The 16,487-nt window shown below is 56.3% G+C and overlaps 1 long non-coding RNA gene across 1 annotated transcript; it reads right to left on the bottom strand.

Annotated features, from left to right (window-relative positions):
• LOC112628085 lies at nucleotides 1–15,894 on the bottom strand. The gene is made up of 4 exons (XR_003120268.1): nucleotides 15,795–15,894; nucleotides 13,125–13,207; nucleotides 3,659–4,219; nucleotides 1–1,431 (listed from the first exon to the last, which is right to left on the bottom strand). It is a non-coding gene; the product is annotated as an uncharacterized LOC112628085 (long non-coding RNA).
• Between the last annotated feature and the right edge of the window lie 593 nt (nucleotides 15,895–16,487).

The following is a 16,487-nucleotide window of genomic DNA, read 5'->3' as shown; positions in this document are numbered from 1 at the left end:
AAAAAAGAATCTGAAAGTTTTCTGTGTATGAATGTGCAAAAAAGCTCTGGGATTTCTGTTAAGTAAGAAAGCAAGTATAAGTCAGTGAAGAGTAGAGAAAATGCCCAATGCCCAGGCCGGGGCAGGAGGCAGCATGATGGGCTTGGGAGGCCCTGGGGAGTTTGGTGGGACTGGGAGCAAGAAGGGACAGACCAGGCAAGTGAGAAGGAGACCAGCTTGGGAGGGCCCCTGGGTGCAGAGAAGAAACTGAAAACTACCGGGAGCCAAGGGACAGTTTTCAGCAGATTCGGATCTACTTTGTCTGGTAACAAGATCTGGCAATTGTAAAGCAATAATCCACATTTACAATGTGCTTTGCATGCACCGTCTCATTTAAACCTCTCAGCACTCCAACCTCTATGAGAGAAGTGCTGTCACAACATGTGGAACTGGAGCACGGGAAGGCTAAGGAAGGCTAAGTCATACCGCTGGTAAACAGCAGAGCCAGAGAAAAGACCCTGAGCCCACGCTGGAATCACCTTGCTATCCTGCCTTTCACAGCGGTGTTGGACTGGAAGGGGATGGCTGGAGGCCAGGGACAGTCAGGGGCTTTATGAGATGGGGACCCAGATGAGAAACAGTGAGGCCCAGGGAAGGCAGCGAGTTTGGGATGGGGTCTCAAGTGTAGATTGAAAAGCTTTGAAGGATGTGGGAACAAGACCTGGTGGTGAGTGGGGCCCCTAATCCATTCATTCATTCATGTAGCAAAAGTATGGAGTGCCTGCTGGGTGCCAGGTACTGTCCTGGGAGCTGGGCTTACATCAGTCACCAAAACCAACACATGCCCTGCCCTCAAGGGGCTTTCCTTCTAGCTGATGGAGACAGACAATAGTAATAGACATAAGAAATATGTAATTAGGTAATCTGTTAGAACCATGGAAAGCTAAAGTAAAGGTAAGGGGGATTGGCAGCCCGTGTCCAGGAGACATCTGAAGTTTTAAGTGAGGTGGTCAGGGGAAGCGTCATCAAGAAGGACATTTGAACAAAGACGGAAAGAAGGTGAGGGGCGAGCTGTGAAGGTGTTTGGGGAAGGGCACTCCAGGCAGAGGGAACAGCCAGGGCAAAGGCCCGGGGCGAGGGCATGTCTGGCGCATTCGAGGAACAGCAGTGGGGAGGGTCACCCCTGTCCATCAGTGCCTGTCTCTTCTTCTTGGCAGAAGGAAGGGCTACACTTCTTCCATTTGGGGTTAGGCCCAGCTGTGTAATCTGCTCTGGCCAGTGAGATACGAGTGAAGAGATGCGTGCCACTTCCGAAGTATGGAGGAGCCAGCGAGTGACTCCATGTTCCCTTCACCCTGCCTGGAAGCACGTGATGCTCCAGATGTCCCCGACATGGTCACGAGAGAGGACAATGCAGCGTAGCCCTCCCTGCTGACCCTCATGCACATGAAGCTGGAATGAGAAACGCCCCTCTCTGTTTTAAGGCCTGGTGACTGCGGGTGGTCACCGTGGCACACCCCAGCCTGCCTCAACTGATACCCCAGGGGAGGCCTCTGCAGTGCAGTCAGAGAGAGGAGGGTGCAGGGAGGAGAGCAGGGGATGCGGGCAAAGAGGCCAGGGTGCCCAATCATTCCCTGGCTTTTCCTGAGAGTGACACAGGAGCCATCGGGAAGCGTCAACCAAAGAGGTGCGATCCAGTGACATATCTGAACAGGAAGGCTCTGGCGACTGTGCTGGGAACACCTGGGGGCAAGAGTGAAAAGGTGGGAGCAGGGAGACCAATTAGGAGGCTTCTGCAATGATCCAGATGAGAAATGATGGGGGCCTGGCCCAGGGTGGGGGTGGCGGTCAGACTCTGGGTCTCCTTTGAGATTAGAGCAGCAGAGTTTGCCAGTGGACAGCAGAGGGAGAGGGATCTGGGATGCCTCCAAGGCTTTTGGTCTGAGCATCAGGAAGGAGAAAGCTGCCAGCCGGGGGTGGGGAGAGTGTGGTGGTGGGGGAAGTGGGTTGGGGTGCTGTGGGGAGCGGGAGCTGGAACGGCTGAGATGCTTGTTAGACATCCAAGTGGAGTGTCGTGTGGGCGGCTGAGGAGAGGCCTGGACGGGGGAGGGAGGACAGCCAGGCGTCTGTTTGGGTGTGGACAGTATAGACAGCATCTAACACCTTGAGACTGGATGAAATCAGGAGGGGTGAAAGCTGGTGCCCCTTTCAGCATCTGGGCGGAGGACAAGGGAGAGAGAAGGGAGGGCATCTCCAGGGACATCCTGGAGGTGGTGTCCAGCAGTTATGTAGATTATCTGGTCAGGACCTCAAGAGAGGAGCCAGAGGGTGGGGGGCTTAAGGATGTAGGAGGAAGGAAAGGCTAGGGGTGGGAGAGGTCCGTCTCCCCGGGCGGAGGCGATGGAGGGGAGAAAGGCCAAGGACAGACTCCTGGGTGGGGCTTCTTTGAGGGTGGCCCCGGAGAAGGAAGTGGAACCTTGAAGGGGCCAGTGATGGAGTGGGCAGGGAGGTGGGAGGACATCTGGGTGGGCGTCTCAGGACCCAGGAGAGTGGGCACATGTTTTAAGAAGAGAAAGAAGGATCTGTGCTTTGGAATGGCGTTGAGGAGTGGAGGCAGGGGTGGCAGCGAAGTGCCCCAGACATAACAGCAGAGAGGTGGTCAGTGGCCTCGGTGGGGTGTTGGGGCAGGGGTTAGATCCCAGGAGTTAAGGGGATGGGGAGGAGGGGGTTCATGGAGGCAGTGGGTGGAGACTGTGCTTTCCAGAGCTGAGGGCAGAGGCTGGAGGTGTGGGGTGCAGGGCTATTGAGAGAGGGGTCCTGTTGGTTTGATGCCCAGAGGCAGCAGTAGGCAGTGGGGGGAGGCTGAGAAGCCAGGGAGACAAGGCAGAATGTCAGCAGGTGCCCCACAGCCTTGCTGGCTCCTGAGTACTGAGGAAGGAGGGGAGATAGGCTAAGGTGGTGATGGGAGGGGGACACAGACAGAGCCAGGAAGGGGCAGAGGCAGGAGTGGAGGGAGTGTCAGCTGCTTTGACAGATAACTGATGCGACCATGTGGTGCAAAACCGTAGAACACAGGGGAAGGCCTCCAGGCAGGGCAGGCCTGCAGGCATGGAGGTGGAAGCAGGAGTGTATGGGGGCAGGTGGGTGGCCTTGGCAAAGCCATGGAGGCAGGGAAACCTGTGGGGCTTTGGGGAGCAGGACGAAAGGGGCTCAGGGGAGAGAGGCTGGGGTCTGACCATGGAGACCAGGCTGCCAGGCATGGGCATCTGCGAGTCGCTCAGCAGCCCTTGGGTGCTGCTGGAATCTTGGCTGAGCTCCACCTGATGGAAGATGCCCACTGTCCCTGTGTCTACCTCGTGCTTGGGTTTGGGAGAGCCTCCAGCTGTTCACATCCTCTCCAGGCCTGGCCTCGAGGTCCCAAGAGGGGACAGGGGTCCAGAGGCAGGGTTGGGCTGGATGAAAATTCAGGTGAGAGGACCTGACTTTGGTAGCTTGCACCTCCTGGGCACACCTGGAAGTCACCTACTGAATCATCAGAGCCACTTGCCTGGGGGTGGAACTAAGGTTTCCTAAGAATCCACCCACTTCCTCTTTTCTAAAAGTCCCTTTCATCACTTTAGGGAAAAGGAACTCGTCTTTGTTGACGTCCCTGCACACACAAGAGCAGGCCATGATTTACCTGGTGTGATACTCATGATGGCTTCATGGGGAGGGCACTGTTATTCTCCCCATTTGACAGGTGGGGAAGCTGAGGCCATGCAGGTACTGTGACCTACCCAAAGTCACATTGTGGAGTGAGTCTGTGGAGGTCACAGACACGGTATGGAGCGTGGGGGGCCTGGCCATGGTGTTATGGGTCTCCTGCATGTGGCTGCCAAGAAGCCTCGTGACCTGGTCAGTTTCTGATCTCTCCATCTATCTTGGGTGCCAGTTTGGTTTCTTGAATGCTTGACGTTCCTGTCACTCTCACGGACATACCACAGAGTTCTTCCATCTCCTGTCACAGGCACTTCATGCAGGGCCGCACGCTACCACCGTTGGCTTCCTCATTCTTGCTTCAAAGGTCATGGCCTCCTGGAGGCCCAGGAAGGGACATGAACCCTAATCCCACCGGCTGGACCATCGACTCCCTGAAGGCAGACACCAAGTCCCAAAGCTTCATTCCCCATTTCTTTTCAGAACTGACTCAGTCCTGGTGCCTAGGGGTGGATGGTGGGGGTCATCCCAGGAGGCACAGGTCCTGTAAGAAAGGAAGTAGCACTTACTGAGCAGTTTTTCTTATTATATTTTTTTGAGGTGGAGTCTCACTCTGTCGCCCAGGCTGGAGTGCAATGGCACGATCTCAGCTCACTGCAAACTCCACCTCCTGGGTTCAAGCGGTTCTCCTGCCTCAGCCTCCCGAGTAGCTGGGATTACAGGCACCCACTACCACATCCAGCTAATTTTTTGTATTTTTAGTAGAGATGGGGGTTTCACCATGTTGGCCAAGCTGGTCTTGAACTCCTGACCTCAAGCAATCTGCCTGCCTTGGCCTCCTAAAATGCTGGGATTACAGGCGTGAGCCACCTTGCCCGGCCTTTACTGAGCACTTTGGCTGAGCCAGGCTCTAGCACCATCTCCCCCACTCCTTTACAGGAACCCTCTGAGGACGATGTTACTGTCAGTGCCCCCATTTTATAGGTGAGGGAACAAAGGTGACATAGCTGGCTTCCAGTCCTCATCTCTGAGCCCAGAGCCTGTACGCTGTGCACTCGAGCAGGCAGAGACATGTAGGGCATTCCTGTCTCTGCACAGAGACATGTAGGCATTTGCAGGGGGCTGAGAGGAGCAGAGAGCAGGCCTCTTTGTGTCACGACAGAGGAGCCAGGTCAGCCCTGTCACGCATGGGCCCCCTGCACTGACCAGCAGCCCCCCTCAGGGGACAATCCCGAGTCCCCAGTAGGACGGCCGGCAGTGAGTGCTCCGTGGTGCGCTGGTGACGGGGCGGGGTTGGCGGGGGAGGAGGGGGCCGACCTGGGCCTGTGAGGCAGGCCATGAACCAAGTGTCCGTGCACAGTCTATCTCAGGCCATTCACAGAAAAGGGAAGAAAATATCTTGAGTGTTGAGATATTTTCTGGCCTTATCAGCCCCACACAGAGGCCCCACTGTGGTGTGGTAACAGGGTCAGGGAGTGTGTGCTCAGATAAGTGCCAGGCATTTCTGAGAACCTGCAAGACACCGTCCTGACTTCCCCCTCTCTAGAACATTCTTCTCCCACACGCTGCACAACTGGCTCCCTTAGGTCCTCAGGGCATATTCTCAGGCCCTCCCTGCCCAACCTTCTCAACCCTTCACCCTGCCCTCGTCTCCCTCCTGGACACTCTTCTCTGGGAGCCTTCTGCGGATTCCTGGCTGACGTCTGTTTTCCCAGCATGAGGGAAGCTCCCGGAGGGCAAGAGACACATCTGTCTGGGCCTCGAATTCCTGGTGCTGCTCAGTAATATCCATTGTCAGAGTGAGGCAGAAAGGAGGTCTCAGCCCTAAGGTGTTCTTGGCATGGGGCTTGGCCTATGCGTGTATTTCATCTAATCCCTCTAACGACTTTACAAGGCAAAATTTATTATCTTCATTCCATAAACGAAGAAGCTCGGAATGTAGAGCAGCTTGTGGGAGATCACAGAGAGTCAGTGGCAGTGGGGATTTGAACCAGGGGGGTCTGTGAGGCTCTAGAGAGATGGATGATGCCCCCTGAGCTGAAGGGGTGGGGCAGGAGACCTGTCCTAGTGTGGGCTCAGCCTCGCAGCCTCGCTCTGGGACTGTGGGCCTCAGACTTCTCTTTGCAGACCAGGGGCTGGGGTCACTCCCTGAGCTAAGATCCTGGCTCCAACGGAAGAAAGGTGATTTGCAGTGAGCGGGGCGAGGGGGCTTGGAGCCTCGAGGAAGGGGCTGAGGCTGGGTAGAGAACGAGGGGCAGGATCCTCCTGAAGTGCCAGCATGGGAAACCGTGGGGGAAGGGCTTGGCCACAGGAATGAACTCAAAAAAGGGATCAAAGCACCCCGAGCTGGATGCAGAGGCCGGTAAGCCTCGGAGGCAGGAAGGACCTGCAGGGGAGGGCATAGCAGCCCCATCCAGGCTGTGTGTCCCTGGGCCACACGCTCAGCCTCTCTGTGGCTTTCCCAGCTTCAATCAGAAGCTCAACCCTGGGAGAAGCTGCTCTTTGGGGTTCCCCTACTTCTAGCCTCAAGGACCCAGCCTACTGGGTCCCACCAGCCCTGGGGCTAGGTCCACAGTTGCGTCTGGGCTCCATGGGCTGCTGGCCACCTGCCCAGCCCTGCTTTGGCAGCGCTCACTGGCTGGAGAGCAGGGGTCTCCTGAGGGATGGGGCAGGGGCCAGGGCTTGCCCTCTGATCCCACCCCTGACATTGCCTGGGCCCAGGGCAGGAGCAAAAATGGAGGTCCACACACACCATATGTCTGGATTTTTCAAAGTTATAAATCAAGCCAACAACCTCTAAATAGGATATGCTGTATCCTCCTACATTGACAAATACACCTTCGTAACACCCTGAGGGCCAGGTTTGCACTTAGAATTCTTGGGCTCTTAGAATCCAGGACTGGAGTGTGGCAGGCAGAGGCTGAGCCAACCTCAGCTCCCATCCCGGGCTCCCCCTCAGGCAGTGTGTGACCTTCCCAGGCCCATCCACATACATAGCAGCGGCTGCCCCTTAGCCACCCCCGAGGCCTTGGGGTGTGCACACCCGCTGCAGGTCGGTTCTCAGGAAGGTAGGCCCAACAGAAAGGCCCATGCAGGCTATGGAGTTGGATTTGGGGCCCTGTGGGCAGGGAATTCTGGGGTTCTGTGTTTGGGGGGGACGTGGGGCTTGGGTGGACACATTTCCTTGGCTCATGGACCTTTTTTCCCTGTTGGAGTGGCAAGGCCAGTGGAAGGCTGAAGTGGGATCCTCTAGAATGCAGGGGCCAGGGCAGGGCTCCTTTTTGCTTGCATCTAAGGGTGATGCTGTCCCTGGGTACTCCCAGAACCTGGCTATGCAGCAAATGTTCCTACCCTGCTTACATCTCAGCATCTGAGGTACCCTGGAGCCACACTGGACTTGCCTACCTTGCCCCACCCACAGTCTATGGTGCTGGTCTTTCCTCGCCCTGGACACTGGCACTCCTCTCTGGCACCAGCCCCTCCCTTTCTGCCCAGCATGCCCACTTTCCTCATGTGGCAGGGGCGGGGGCGCCTCCTGTCCCCCACCTCTCTGGGACCTTGGTCTCCGCCGGTCCATGTGCTGACCCTGTCTGGTCTGGCTCGGTAGATCTCTCGGTGCCTCCCGCCCTGATCGGGGGCTCTGCGGGCAGTGGGCAGCCCTCCCTTGCTTGTGTCTGGAAAGTGGGGCACCAACTCCACGTTGTTTCTCGCTCACTCAGCTGAAAAGCCACCGTTTCCCTGAGGCTCCCAGCCCTCACCCCACCGGTGCTGGCAGCTCCTTCCCTGATGCTGTGTGACAGGCCCAATGTCAGGGCTCCCGCACCTGGCCAGCCGCCCTGATACTGGGTGCCTCCCCCACAACACCTGCCACAAGCCATTCAGGGCACTGCAGCCCCTGCTGTATGGGTGCTGTCTGCCTTTGGGCCCAGCATGGGCCCTTCTGGGCTCCCCTGTTCCTGCCCAGTCTCCCCTCCCACCCTGAGGGGGATCATGGCAGAAAAAGTGGGGGTGGTGAGTGGACCCTGCTGTCGGGGTTGAAAGGTGATTCAGAGCACTTTTCTGTCCAGAGAGAAGGGGGTTGGGCCCTGGGGAGAGGTGATGGGGAATTTTGGACTGAGCTATGCCCCGAGGGCCTTGACCAGCTTTGCCCCACCGAGTACTTGATCAGGAACGTGCTGGCTGGAACACTCGGGGAGAGGCCGTCCTGTGCCTCCTCAGCCTACAGTCCACGGTGCTGGCTGCCGCCTCAGGAATGACTCCTGCAGACGTGGCCCCTTCCCATGTTTCTTTGTTCACGACTGGCCTGGTTCTTGCTGTGTCAGCATCGGCACTGTCCCCTGCCAGGCATGGCCGCAGTCCCACAACCAGCATGGCTCCCCAGGGAGGACAGTGTCGGGTGGGAGGCTCCCGGTTGTGGGGACCAGGTTGGGGCCTGGGCAAGGAGAGTGCCCATCTCATCCTGCCAGATAACAGATGGAGGGAGGGGCACCCACTGCCTCCTGTACAGCTGTGAGTTCCCCTGGACAGGCTTGTGCCTGCCACCCTGGGGAGGCCCCTCCTCCTCTCTCCTCATCGGGATGGCCTGGCCTGTCTCCCGCCTGCTATGAAGCCCCTCCCTGCTGGCCCGCCAGGGTCCAGGAGCCTGAGCTACTGGGACATAACCAGCTTACAACGGACAATGAGCCCAGATCTTCCCCTGCAAGCCAGCCGCCGTTGGGAAGGGAGACAGGCCAGGGCAGCCACCTGAGGGGGATCCCTGAGTGCCTCCTCTGCTCCGCCCTTTGCACCTGCTGAGCCCATCTCAATGCCTTCCTCCCTCCTTGTTGCACTTGAGCTCCCCACAGCACCCCTCTCTGAGAAGCCCTCCTGACTGCAGAATTCCCCAGCGTGAGTCTGAGTGAAGGACCCGTCTCTACGGGTCACTGTCCTGGGAGTCAAGGCTCCTAGGAGCCGGCCCAGGGTGTCCTTTTAGCCTTAGCCTGACCCCCTCCTTGGCTCATGCTAGGCCCCTGGGCTCAGTAGAGCCTTTCACAAGAGGTGGGGGCTCATGGCGGCCACAGCATGCTGGCCTATTGCTTGTGGCTCAGTTGCCCATCTGAGAAATGGGGGCGCTGTCACATCCTCTCCCAGCAATGGTCTCCATTCCTCCCCGCCTCTCTGGTTTCCTTTATGGAGCAGCTCAGCTGCTTCCCAGTTGGGAAGCGCCCTGCTCCTCTGGGAAGGGCTCAGGAAGCAATTGAGGATCTGACCTCATGTTTGCGTCCATCCAACCCTGTCTGGTGCCGCCAGATGTCTGAGGAGCTTCTGTGGGGGAGGGGGAAGGGGTAGGAGATGGGGCTGCAGGACTAGGGGCTGGATCTAACCCAAGCCCCTCTTGGCATGAGGCTGTTGTCCCTTTTGATGGGGAACTGAGGTCCCAAGTTGAGGGGAGCTCAGGCTGTAGAGCTGGCCACCCATGCCTTCCTGCTCAGAGCTACCCCTGGCATGTGCTAAGGAATTTGCAGGGGAAAAATTACAACTGGATGCCAGGCCTTGAGGCCACCTGAGTCCCACAGGCTGTGAGAAGGCAGGTTTGGGCTGGAGCTGGCACAGGAGCAGGGTCTGCCAGGGGCCGGGGAAGGCAGGAGGCTGACCACAGCTTGGGGGATGGAGTGGGAGGGCCAAGAGGACAACAGGCAAGGGAGGCTGGTCCGAGTGCCCCGAGGAGCCTGCCCAGGTGGGAGGCTGCCAGCCAGGCCCTGAGGAGGGGACCTCTGAGGCACTGCACCCTCTCTGGGAGTACCACTGAGCAGGGCGGGCAGGAAGGCTGGGCTGTTTGTGTTTCAGGACCAGTCACTTCCTCTCTCTGGACCACACCTTTCAGATGAGCTCACCACCTACTTCAGTGCCCAGCCCACCTAATGTTGCAGGAGCAAATAAGGTGATGAAGACTCTGAAAAGCAGAAAGGTAGTATTATTAGCAGAAGTCATATTTGACTTGCTAATTCACTTCCTAAAAATAGCCACGTTTATTATAGCACGGGGAGAACCCTATGCTACAGTTGGCACCCTGGATTCTTGGTGCAGCTCTGTGACAACTATGCTGTGTGACCTTGGGCTGGGCCCTAACCATCTCTGGGCATCTAATTTCTAGGTAGAGGCTGTGTAGTCCCTGAGGGCCATAGGCCCTGAGATTGGAACAGCAGCTGGATGCAAAATCATCAAGGACGATGTGGACTGGATGTGGGCTCTGGAGGACTGGCTTCCTCTGAGTCACTGGGTCAGGGCAATTGATGTCACTGAGGCTACCCCTGTAACTTGTTGGACGGGTATTGAGTCTTGAGTCTTGCCTTGATCTTGAGGCCCCAGGGGCAGGTTGCCTGGTCCCCACCACAGAGCCCAACCATTAGGAGGCTCCAAGGACTACGGATGAAAAGGGTCATAGAGAGAAGCTAGAGCCAGATGGGGTGGGGTGGAGGGAAACCGTGGGACATCCAGCTGGCTGGGGAACCCACTCATTCACAGCACGTTTACTGAGGGCCTACTATGTGCCTAGCACTGACTACTATGTGCCACATGCTGCAGAGACAATGGAGGGCGAACTAGACCAGGCCCCGGTCCTTGCCCACCTGGAGCTTCAGCTCTAGTACAGGAAGCAGGCTCTCATCACTAACCACACAACTAAACTCTGCAAAGAGCTCAGAGAGGGGTGCATGGTGCCACAAACACATGTAATGGGGGATTTGACTTAGCTGAGAGGTCAGAGAAGGCTCACTGGAGGTGACATGGGTTGAAACCTGAAGGATGAGTAGGTACTTGCTAGGCAAAGCAGGGGTGGTAGGGGAATGCTAGGGGGAAGAGCGAGCAGGAGCGCTGGCCAGGTGGTGAGCAGGGGATGCAGAGGGGCTAAGGGGAAGCCAGAGTGGCTGCAGTGGACACCAGGACCCAGGAGTCCTGCCTTTACCATCAGCTTGGTGAAAAGCCCCTGAAGAGGAGATTTTTGATCTGAGGCAGCTGCTATGTGGGCCTGATGGTGGTTGAACCAGAGTGCGGGGGTTTAGATAGGCATGGGCCAGACTCAGACGTCAGCATGAGGCAGCTGAAGGGATCAAGGTGGTTGTGTCTAGAGACGCTGATTCATAGAAACGCTGGTCAGGAAGTGCACATGTCAGAGGATACAAGTTACCTGGTGGGTGTTCCTTCCTCCTTCCTGAACTCTCCTGTCTGGTTTCAGCTCTTCGGTCAGCCCCATGAGTCACCGGCTCCTCTAGGCGGCGCAGGCCTGGGACCTGCCAGGATGCTGCCCCCACTCCCTGCATGTGCCCCCATATCCATTTTCCTTGCCCCTCTGTCCCTGGGTGCCTGCTGTGACTCCCCAAACCCCTGCCCACCCTGTCTGCTCTCTGTGCGGTGGAACGGTAGGCTTGGGAGGACTGAAGAGTTAATTGTAGGACAACTGGCCCTGACAGGGGCTTTCCAGTAGACCGTGCCTGAACTTCAGTGTATGGTGGCATTGATGGGAAACCAAGGGGAGTGGCGTTGAAAGGACCCCCTTGGAGGTCATTTGTCCATGCTGCACAGGGCACAGTGGGCTTGGGGCTGAGGACCACCATGAAGTCTAGTAGCGTGGGATGGGAACCTGTAGCCCCCTGGCATTTTAAATCTTGGGAGAGGCAGGTGTGTGGAGCATTTCTGACCCGGAGCTTCAAGGTCCCCTGCCTCCTAGATCTTGTATTGCCAGCTGCTGTGGGACTTTTGCTCCGAGAAACTGGACTCCTGGGATTTTGAAGGGAGGCCTTGGGGTCACTCATTATAGCAGGGGCTCCTGCTGGGACCAGATCCAGAAGTTTGGTTAGGAATACAAGCCCTCGCCCTTGGGAAAGGTCCCAGGGCTGATGGGGGTGATGTGGAGCCCCCTGCACCCTGGCCATCTCTCCTGGGGGCCAGAGTGGCTCATCTTCTTGACCCCTGCGGCCCTCCTCACTCCCCCATGCCCCTGCTCTTTAGCTGTCCTGGGGAAAATTATCCCTTGTCCCACTTAAGGGGGGCCTGAAATAGCAATAAGGACACCTAGCCCCTGTCTCCCCACAGCACCGCAGTTGGCCATCCTTATTCTAGAGCATTATTTTGGGAAAGGGACAATCCCAGAATCCAGGGTGGATACTCAGTGCGGAGGCCTCTAGAAGTTCCTCCTTAGGTCTAGCCTCCTTTGCAGGACAACTTTCTGTGGAAGCCTGTGGCCTGGGACACAGTCTCTTCTCCAGCCCCTTCCCCTCTTGAGAGAGCAGACTTTGGACGGAGCTGGGTGCGTTTCTACAATGTTCTCTCAACTGGTGGAGATGCAAGGAGAAAGGAAGGGCTTATTTCCTCCCTCGCTCAGGTTAGAAGGACCTGGCATCAGAATGTGCCCAGGAGTCCCATGCTCAGCTCTGCGTGCTGCTCCTCCCACCCCAGAAACCCTGCTCCCTACCTATGCCTTCTGTGTCCCCAGCCCTGGTTCTGCCCTGGGACCTTGAGATGGGCCTGAGGGCGGTGGCTGGGAGCCTGGGAGCTGTCACTCCTGGGGCAGTACTGCCCCCTGCTGGCCACCCAGAGAGGCCTGGAGGCTAGAAGTTTCATCTGGTGCCTGCTGGTCAGCCCAGTGCCAGCTGATTGGCCCCATGGGGCTGGTTCCTGGGTTCTCCAGGAACAGCCTGGGTGTGCTCTGGCACAGATCCTGGCTTGGTCTCTGGCAGGCTAAGTGGCCTTAGATGAATTTCTGTTCCTGCCTGGCCTCAATTTCCTGATCTGTACAAAGAGTAGGGTGACTCAAGGAGGTTCCTCCAATGTCTCAGATTCGGAACCTGCTCCTAGACTGCTCTTCATTCCCGTTCCTGCTCTCCCTGCCCTCAAGGCCTCCCAGCCCCACCTGGCCTCTCTCTACTTGGCATGTCCCAGTGTTGGCAGCCCCCACTTGCCCTCCACTTCCGTGGGCCCCCCTCCCACCGCCACAGTCCGCCTCTCCTCCCACTTGGCCCCTCACTCAGTGACGGGCCTGGCTAGCTGAGATGGGCTGATGAGCACCCCCAATCCTCCTCCCACTCAGGCATGAACTACTATGAGTGGACTCCTGACGAGTAGGTAAGAGATCATACTTATCCAGTCTGTCAACTGTAAAATGGGATAATAACACCCAACTCTCAGAGTTGTTATGAGGATTAAACAAAATAATGATATATTTGCGAAAGAGCTTTGTAGGTGGTGTCTGTGTCAGAGGAGGGGCCAAGAGTTACTTGGGCAGGTTGCCTGGATGGTCCCTGAGGCCAACAGTGGAAGGCTGGACGACCTAGACAAGCCCTCGCTGGACCCAACCCACCCTCCTGGGGTTGGAAGTCAGGTCAGACCCCTGGGAGTCCAGTCCTGATCTCCTGTGGTGAGAGAGGCCTGGAGTCTGGCAAAAGAACTCTGCCAGGCATAGCTCCAATACTTACTGGTCCCAGCAGAGACACGGGGGCAGTGGGGGAGCCAGAGACAGACCTCTCAGCACCCCTGGGGCAGGAGGGGCTCTCAGTCCCTGCAGGAAAGGAAGCACAACATTCCACAGGCACCACAGGCACCAAGACATTCCATAGGCACAACATTGATCAGAGACTTAAGACTTTATCCTAGGCCGGGCACGGTGGCTCAAGCCTGTAATCCCAGCACTTTGGGAGGCCGAGACGGGTGGATCACGAGGTCAGGAGATTGAGACCATCCTGGCTAACACGGTGAAACCCCGTCTCTTCTAAAAAATACAAAAAACTAGCTGGGCCAGTTGGCGGGCGCCTGTAGTCCCAGCTACTCGGGAGGCTGAGGCAGGAGAATGGCGTGAATCCGGGAGGCGGAGCTTGCAGTGAGCCGAGAGCTGGCCACTGCACTCCAGCCTGGGCGACAGAGCGAGACTCTGTCTCAAAAAAAAAAAAAAAAAAAAAAGACTTTATCCTGAAGGCTCTCCACTCATCTCAGGAGAAAGTTCTCAGGCCTTAGTTGAGCACCAAAGGTCTTAAGGACTTAAGGACCTGGCTCCTGTGCCCCTTTTTCTGCTTTCTTTTATCCCCTCCCTCCCATCCCCTATTGGCCACTCTGAATTCCTTGGTAACCAGACTATTCACAGGCAACTCTAGGAGAGAGGTACTATTAAGACAACGATGCACAGAGAGGTTGAGCAGATTGCTTAAGGCCACACAGTCAGTGAGTGGAGGAGCAGGGGATGGAATGCACTGGAGCCCTGCCTCTAACCTCTATGCTATGCTGCTCTCAGGACACACGGGAGGTGGCAGGTTCAGGTGGGGAGAGCAGGGAGGGGCCTTTTCAGAATTCTAGGGGACAGAGGATGGTGGCCTGATGTGGGGCAAGTCCTGGGGTCTGGGAAGAGAAGGGTGGGGTTTGGAGACACTTGGAAGAAGGAACAGGGGGAGCAGCAGTTTGACGCTTTGAAGACTGGATGAAAGGGGCTTGTGGTGAGGAGCAGGGGCAGAGGAAGCTGGTAGAGTTGGATTTGGGTGTGGCATAGGTGTGGGCCTGGGAGTTGTGGGAGGTGGGAGGCTGGGGCTCAGGAGTGGAGCCACTTGGGAGTGCCAGCTCTGTGCCTAGGACTGAGTGTGGGCACCTGGGGGGCGGGTATGTACAGTGAGAAGTCCCAGGGAGCCTCCACATCAGGGCTATCTCAGAAACTGGTGGGGCTAAGGAACCAGGTGAGGTTTAGGGGAGCCGGACACCTGCCCAGGAGAGGACCAGTAGAGGGGGCAGTATCCATTGGTACATCCAGGGCAGAGGGAGCAGTAGCCCCAGAGACTGGAGATGGGACTTGTGGGAAGAAATTGCACAGAGGAGGCGGGGCGCGGTGACTCACGCCTGTAATCTCAGCACCTTGGGAGGCCAAGGTGGGTGGATCACTAGGTCAGGAGTTCAAGACCAGCCTGGCTAATGTGGTGAAACTCTGTCTCTACTAAAAATACAGGTTGGGTGCGGTGGCTCACGCCTGTAATCCTAGCACTGTGGGAGGCTGAGGTGGGTGGATCACTTGAAGTCAGGAGCTCAACACCAGCCTGGACAACAGGGTGAAACTCCATCTCTACTAAAAAATACAAAAAGTAGTTGGTCGTGGCAGCAGGCACCTGTAATCTCAGCTACTGGAGAGGCGAGGCAGGAGAATTGCTTGAACCTGGGAGCTGGAGGTTGTTGCAGTGAGCCAAGATCGTGCCATTGCACTCCAGCCTGGGCGAAGAAGCGAGACTCCGTCTCAGAAAAAAAAAAAAAAAAAAAAATTAGCCAGGTGTGGTGGCAGGCACCTGTAATCCCAGCTACTCGGGAGGCTGAGGCAGAGTATCACTTGAACCTAGGAGGCGGAGGCTGCAGTGAGCCGAGACTGCACCACTGCACTCCAGCCGGGGTAACAGAGTGAGACTCCATCTCAAAAAAAAAAAAAAAAAAAAAAAGAAAAGAAAACGAAAAAGAAATTTCAGAGGAGGCTGGATGTGGTAGCTTACGCCTGTAATCCCAGCACTTTGGGAAGCCGAGGCGGACAGATCACCTGAGGTCATGAGTTCGAGACCAGCCTGGCCAACATGGAGAAACCCTGTCTCTACCAAAAACACAAAAATTAGCCATGAGTGGTGGGGCACACCTGTAGTCCCAGCTACTCAGGAGGCTGAGGTGGGAGAATCTCTTGAACCCAGGAGCCAGAAGCTGCAGTGAGCCAAGATTGTGCCACTGCACTCCAGCCTAGGCAACGGAGTAAGACTCCATTTAAAAAAAACAAAACAAAACAAAACAACAACAACAACAAAATCCCCAAAAAACAACAAAAAAGAAATTGCACAGAGGGAAACTTATCTTGATGGAAGAAGAGCTTTCTCATTAATGGAGTATCCAAAGGTCACAGAGGCTTGGGGTACTAACTCCCAGTCACAGGAGTTATCAGAGGCAGGGCTGGATGGCTGCTGTGCAGGGTGGAGGCTGTTGCTAAGGGATCTTCAGTGGTGGTGATGGACAGGAGGCCAGGGAACCTGTTATCTAGTGGAAGGACCATTGCTTTCTAAACTTAAACAGCCCCTTTCCTGGGGAACGAGCTCTAACTCATGCTGTGAAACTACGATCCACCCTGGCATTCTAAGACTCACCTGCTGTGTAGATGGAGGCCTTCTGCATGACCAGAAGGAGTCCCTCTCCCCCTCCCCTTGTGTCAAGCTCATCATCTTGAGGGGTTTTCCCCGCCTCTCTTCATCCCATACCCACCCCAGAGCAGGCCTTTGAACCAAGGTTTTCTTCCTGGTCTGGCATGAAAGGAAGCCAGGAGGTAGACGTCAGCAGTGGCCACAGGCACTCCCACTCCATTCCGGCCAGCCTGGGGGCTGCGGTTGACAGGCTGGTCCCAGGGAGGGGTTCCTGAGATGTTTCCTTAGACGCGTAATTGGAATTGCACAGCTTGGTAATTAGGAGAGGCAGCAAAGTGTTCTATAAATGACTGTAATTATGGCCAACATGGCGAAACCCATCTCTACTAAAAAATACAAAAAAATTACCCAGGCATGGCAGCAGACCCCCTGTAATCCCAGCTACTCAGGAGGCTGAGGCAGGAGAATCGCTTGAACCCAGGAGACGGAGGTTGCAGTGAGCCAAGATCAAGTCACTGCACTCCAGCCTGGGCGATAAGAGCGAAACTCTGTCTCAAAAAAAAAAAAAAAAAAAAAAAAAAAGCCTGTAATTATAGTTACTTTCTGCAGCCAAACCAGGAGTTTCCGGGATCACCTGGGGGAACCGGGTGAAGGGGAAAGGAAGAGGGAGGGGAAGATATGGTTGTGAAGTGTCAGTTG

This window comes from Theropithecus gelada, chromosome 7a (assembly GCF_003255815.1).
Source record: "Theropithecus gelada isolate Dixy chromosome 7a, Tgel_1.0, whole genome shotgun sequence".
Lineage (NCBI taxonomy): Eukaryota > Metazoa > Chordata > Mammalia > Primates > Cercopithecidae > Theropithecus > Theropithecus gelada.
The sequence above is the reverse complement of the archived record's forward strand: the minus strand, read 5'-3'. Positions and strand labels throughout refer to the sequence as shown.